The following is a 7,369-nucleotide window of genomic DNA, read 5'->3' as shown; positions in this document are numbered from 1 at the left end:
GCCATCATCGACTACGACATATCTACCACGGGACTGATCACGGGATATGTACGAAACGAGGGGCGTTTCCAACGCCTATAAAACTGCACCGACACCGACGGAACCCACTTCAGAGCAGGCTGGTGGCCGTTCTGCAACGACTGCTAACCCATCGCTCTTACGCATCGCAGGCCTTCCTTGCAAGACACAGCTACCGACAACAGCCCAAAACAGTGGCGGAGTAAAAGGCTCACCGACTGCACGCACGCGCACTAGCGCCTGCTTCCCAGCACGTGCCATCATCGACTACGACATATCTACCACGGGACTGATCACGGGATATCTACGAAACGAGGGGCGTTTCCAACGCCTATAAAGCTGCACCGACACCGACGGAACCCACTTCAGAGCAGGCTGGTGGCCGTTCTGCAACGACTGCTAACCCATCGCTCTTACGCATCGCAGGCCTTCCTTGCAAGACACAGCTACCGACAACAGCCCGAAACAGTGGCGGAGTAAAAGGCTCACCGACTGCACGCACGCGCACTACCGCCTGCTTCCCAGCACGTGCCATCATCGACTACGACATATCTACCACGGGACTGATCACGGGATATCTACGAAACGAGGGGCGTTTCCAACGCCTATAAAACTGCACCGACACCGACGGAACCCACTTCAGAGCAGGCTGGTGGCCGTTCTGCAACGACTGCTAACCCATCGCTCTTACGCATCGCAGGCCTTCCTTGCAAGACACAGCTACCGACAACAGCCCAAAACAGTGGCGGAGTAAAAGGCTCACCGACTGCACGCACGCGCACTACCGCCTGCTTCCCAGCACGTGCCATATCGACTACGACATATCTACCACGGGACTGATCACGGGATATCTACGAAACGAGGGGCGTTTCCAACGCCTATAAAACTGCACCGACACCGACGGAACCCACTTCAGAGCAGGCTGGTGGCCGTTCTGCAACGACTGCTAACCCATCGCTCTTACGCATCGCAGGCCTTCCTTGCAAGACACAGCTACCGACAACAGCCCAAAACAGTGGCGGAGTAAAAGGCTCACCAACTGCACGCACGCGCACTATCGCCTGCTTCCCAGCACGTGCCATCATCGACTACGACATATCTACCACGGGACTGATCACGGGATATGTACGAAACGAGGGGCGTTTCCAACGCCTATAAAACTGCACCGACACCGACGGAACCCACTTCAGAGCAGGCTGGTGGCCGTTCTGCAACGACTGCTAACCCATCGCTCTTACGCATCGCAGGCCTTCCTTGCAAGACACAGCTACCGACAACAGCCCAAAACAGTGGCGGAGTAAAAGGCTCACCAACTGCACGCACGCGCACTATCGCCTGCTTCCCAGCACGTGCCATCATCGACTACGACATATCTACCACGGGACTGATCACGGGATATCTACGAAACGAGGGGCGTTTCCAACGCCTATAAAACTGCACCGAAACCGACGGAACCCACTTCAGAGCAGGCTGGTGGCCGTTCTGCAACGACTGCTAACCCATCGCTCTTACGCATCGCAGGCCTTCCTTGCAAGACACAGCTACCGACAACAGCCCGAAACAGTGGCGGAGTAAAAGGCTCACCGACTGCACGCACGCGCACTACCGCCTGCTTCCCAGCACGTGCCATCATCGACTACGACATATCTACCACGGGACTGATCACGGGATATCTACGAAACGAGGGGCGTTTCCAACGCCTATAAAACTGCACCGACACCGACGGAACCCACTTCAGAGCAGGCTGGTGGCCGTTCTGCAACGACTGCTAACCCATCGCTCTTACGCATCGCAGGCCTTCCTTGCAAGACACAGCTACCGACAACAGCCCAAAACAGTGGCGGAGTAAAAGGCTCACCGACTGCACGCACGCGCACTACCGCCTGCTTCCCAGCACGTGCCATATCGACTACGACATATCTACCACGGGACTGATCACGGGATATCTACGAAACGAGGGGCGTTTCCAACGCCTATAAAACTGCACCGACACCGACGGAACCCACTTCAGAGCAGGCTGGTGGCCGTTCTGCAACGACTGCTAACCCATCGCTCTTACGCATCGCAGGCCTTCCTTGCAAGACACAGCTACCGACAACAGCCCAAAACAGTGGCGGAGTAAAAGGCTCACCGACTGCACGCACGCGCACTAGCGCCTGCTTCCCAGCACGTGCCATCATCGACTACGACATATCTACCACGGGACTGATCACGGGATATCTACGAAACGAGGGGCGTTTCCAACGCCTATAAAGCTGCACCGACACCGACGGAACCCACTTCAGAGCAGGCTGGTGGCCGTTCTGCAACGACTGCTAACCCATCGCTCTTACGCATCGCAGGCCTTCCTTGCAAGACACAGCTACCGACAACAGCCCGAAACAGTGGCGGAGTAAAAGGCTCACCGACTGCACGCACGCGCACTACCGCCTGCTTCCCAGCACGTGCCATCATCGACTACGACATATCTACCACGGGACTGATCACGGGATATCTACGAAACGAGGGGCGTTTCCAACGCCTATAAAACTGCACCGACACCGACGGAACCCACTTCAGAGCAGGCTGGTGGCCGTTCTGCAACGACTGCTAACCCATCGCTCTTACGCATCGCAGGCCTTCCTTGCAAGACACAGCTACCGACAACAGCCCAAAACAGTGGCGGAGTAAAAGGCTCACCGACTGCACGCACGCGCACTACCGCCTGCTTCCCAGCACGTGCCATATCGACTACGACATATCTACCACGGGACTGATCACGGGATATCTACGAAACGAGGGGCGTTTCCAACGCCTATAAAACTGCACCGACACCGACGGAACCCACTTCAGAGCAGGCTGGTGGCCGTTCTGCAACGACTGCTAACCCATCGCTCTTACGCATCGCAGGCCTTCCTTGCAAGACACAGCTACCGACAACAGCCCAAAACAGTGGCGGAGTAAAAGGCTCACCAACTGCACGCACGCGCACTATCGCCTGCTTCCCAGCACGTGCCATCATCGACTACGACATATCTACCACGGGACTGATCACGGGATATGTACGAAACGAGGGGCGTTTCCAACGCCTATAAAACTGCACCGACACCGACGGAACCCACTTCAGAGCAGGCTGGTGGCCGTTCTGCAACGACTGCTAACCCATCGCTCTTACGCATCGCAGGCCTTCCTTGCAAGACACAGCTACCGACAACAGCCCAAAACAGTGGCGGAGTAAAAGGCTCACCAACTGCACGCACGCGCACTATCGCCTGCTTCCCAGCACGTGCCATCATCGACTACGACATATCTACCACGGGACTGATCACGGGATATCTACGAAACGAGGGGCGTTTCCAACGCCTATAAAACTGCACCGAAACCGACGGAACCCACTTCAGAGCAGGCTGGTGGCCGTTCTGCAACGACTGCTAACCCATCGCTCTTACGCATCGCAGGCCTTCCTTGCAAGACACAGCTACCGACAACAGCCCGAAACAGTGGCGGAGTAAAAGGCTCACCGACTGCACGCACGCGCACTACCGCCTGCTTCCCAGCACGTGCCATCATCGACTACGACATATCTACCACGGGACTGATCACGGGATATCTACGAAACGAGGGGCGTTTCCAACGCCTATAAAACTGCACCGACACCGACGGAACCCACTTCAGAGCAGGCTGGTGGCCGTTCTGCAACGACTGCTAACCCATCGCTCTTACGCATCGCAGGCCTTCCTTGCAAGACACAGCTACCGACAACAGCCCAAAACAGTGGCGGAGTAAAAGGCTCACCGACTGCACGCACGCGCACTACCGCCTGCTTCCCAGCACGTGCCATATCGACTACGACATATCTACCACGGGACTGATCACGGGATATCTACGAAACGAGGGGCGTTTCCAACGCCTATAAAACTGCACCGACACCGACGGAACCCACTTCAGAGCAGGCTGGTGGCCGTTCTGCAACGACTGCTAACCCATCGCTCTTACGCATCGCAGGCCTTCCTTGCAAGACACAGCTACCGACAACAGCCCAAAACAGTGGCGGAGTAAAAGGCTCACCAACTGCACGCACGCGCACTATCGCCTGCTTCCCAGCACGTGCCATCATCGACTACGACATATCTACCACGGGACTGATCACGGGATATGTACGAAACGAGGGGCGTTTCCAACGCCTATAAAACTGCACCGACACCGACGGAACCCACTTCAGAGCAGGCTGGTGGCCGTTCTGCAACGACTGCTAACCCATCGCTCTTACGCATCGCAGGCCTTCCTTGCAAGACACAGCTACCGACAACAGCCCAAAACAGTGGCGGAGTAAAAGGCTCACCGACTGCACGCACGCGCACTAGCGCCTGCTTCCCAGCACGTGCCATCATCGACTACGACATATCTACCACGGGACTGATCACGGGATATCTACGAAACGAGGGGCGTTTCCAACGCCTATAAAGCTGCAACGACACCGACGGAACCCACTTCAGAGCAGGCTGGTGGCCGTTCTGCAACGACTGCTAACCCATCGCTCTTACGCATCTCAGGCCTTCCTTGCAAGACACAGGTACCGACAACAGCCCAAAACAGTGGCGGAGTAAAAGGCTCACCGACTGCACGCACGCGCACTACCGCCTGCTTCCCAGCACGTGCCATCATCGACTACGACATATCTACCACGGGACTGATCACGGGATATCTACGAAACGAGGGGCGTTTCCAACGCCTATAAAACTGCACCGAAACCGACGGAACCCACTTCAGAGCAGGCTGGTGGCCGTTCTGCAACGACTGCTAACCCATCGCTCTTACGCATCGCAGGCCTTCCTTGCAAGACACAGCTACCGACAACAGCCCGAAACAGTGGCGGAGTAAAAGGCTCACCGACTGCACGCACGCGCACTACCGCCTGCTTCCCAGCACGTGCCATCATCGACTACGACATATCTACCACGGGACTGATCACGGGATATCTACGAAACGAGGGGCGTTTCCAACGCCTATAAAACTGCACCGACACCGACGGAACCCACTTCAGAGCAGGCTGGTGGCCGTTCTGCAACGACTGCTAACCCATCGCTCTTACGCATCGCAGGCCTTCCTTGCAAGACACAGCTACCGACAACAGCCCAAAACAGTGGCGGAGTAAAAGGCTCACCGACTGCACGCACGCGCACTACCGCCTGCTTCCCAGCACGTGCCATATCGACTACGACATATCTACCACGGGACTGATCACGGGATATCTACGAAACGAGGGGCGTTTCCAACGCCTATAAAACTGCACCGACACCGACGGAACCCACTTCAGAGCAGGCTGGTGGCCGTTCTGCAACGACTGCTAACCCATCGCTCTTACGCATCGCAGGCCTTCCTTGCAAGACACAGCTACCGACAACAGCCCAAAACAGTGGCGGAGTAAAAGGCTCACCAACTGCACGCACGCGCACTATCGCCTGCTTCCCAGCACGTGCCATCATCGACTACGACATATCTACCACGGGACTGATCACGGGATATGTACGAAACGAGGGGCGTTTCCAACGCCTATAAAACTGCACCGACACCGACGGAACCCACTTCAGAGCAGGCTGGTGGCCGTTCTGCAACGACTGCTAACCCATCGCTCTTACGCATCGCAGGCCTTCCTTGCAAGACACAGCTACCGACAACAGCCCAAAACAGTGGCGGAGTAAAAGGCTCACCAACTGCACGCACGCGCACTATCGCCTGCTTCCCAGCACGTGCCATCATCGACTACGACATATCTACCACGGGACTGATCACGGGATATCTACGAAACGAGGGGCGTTTCCAACGCCTATAAAACTGCACCGAAACCGACGGAACCCACTTCAGAGCAGGCTGGTGGCCGTTCTGCAACGACTGCTAACCCATCGCTCTTACGCATCGCAGGCCTTCCTTGCAAGACACAGCTACCGACAACAGCCCGAAACAGTGGCGGAGTAAAAGGCTCACCGACTGCACGCACGCGCACTACCGCCTGCTTCCCAGCACGTGCCATCATCGACTACGACATATCTACCACGGGACTGATCACGGGATATCTACGAAACGAGGGGCGTTTCCAACGCCTATAAAACTGCACCGACACCGACGGAACCCACTTCAGAGCAGGCTGGTGGCCGTTCTGCAACGACTGCTAACCCATCGCTCTTACGCATCGCAGGCCTTCCTTGCAAGACACAGCTACCGACAACAGCCCAAAACAGTGGCGGAGTAAAAGGCTCACCGACTGCACGCACGCGCACTACCGCCTGCTTCCCAGCACGTGCCATATCGACTACGACATATCTACCACGGGACTGATCACGGGATATCTACGAAACGAGGGGCGTTTCCAACGCCTATAAAACTGCACCGACACCGACGGAACCCACTTCAGAGCAGGCTGGTGGCCGTTCTGCAACGACTGCTAACCCATCGCTCTTACGCATCGCAGGCCTTCCTTGCAAGACACAGCTACCGACAACAGCCCAAAACAGTGGCGGAGTAAAAGGCTCACCAACTGCACGCACGCGCACTATCGCCTGCTTCCCAGCACGTGCCATCATCGACTACGACATATCTACCACGGGACTGATCACGGGATATGTACGAAACGAGGGGCGTTTCCAACGCCTATAAAACTGCACCGACACCGACGGAACCCACTTCAGAGCAGGCTGGTGGCCGTTCTGCAACGACTGCTAACCCATCGCTCTTACGCATCGCAGGCCTTCCTTGCAAGACACAGCTACCGACAACAGCCCAAAACAGTGGCGGAGTAAAAGGCTCACCGACTGCACGCACGCGCACTAGCGCCTGCTTCCCAGCACGTGCCATCATCGACTACGACATATCTACCACGGGACTGATCACGGGATATCTACGAAACGAGGGGCGTTTCCAACGCCTATAAAGCTGCAACGACACCGACGGAACCCACTTCAGAGCAGGCTGGTGGCCGTTCTGCAACGACTGCTAACCCATCGCTCTTACGCATCTCAGGCCTTCCTTGCAAGACACAGGTACCGACAACAGCCCAAAACAGTGGCGGAGTAAAAGGCTCACCGACTGCACGCACGCGCACTACCGCCTGCTTCCCAGCACGTGCCATCATCGACTACGACATATCTACCACGGGACTGATCACGGGATATCTACGAAACGAGGGGCGTTTCCAACGCCTATAAAACTGCACCGAAACCGACGGAACCCACTTCAGAGCAGGCTGGTGGCCGTTCTGCAACGACTGCTAACCCATCGCTCTTACGCATCGCAGGCCTTCCTTGCAAGACACAGCTACCGACAACAGCCCAAAACAGTGGCGGAGTAAAAGGCTCACCGACTGCACGCACGCGCA

The sequence above is a fragment of the Amblyomma americanum genome, chromosome 1, assembly GCF_052857255.1.
Source record: "Amblyomma americanum isolate KBUSLIRL-KWMA chromosome 1, ASM5285725v1, whole genome shotgun sequence".
NCBI classification, from domain to species: Eukaryota; Metazoa; Arthropoda; class Arachnida; order Ixodida; family Ixodidae; genus Amblyomma; species Amblyomma americanum.
Note: the sequence above shows the minus strand (reverse complement) of the source record.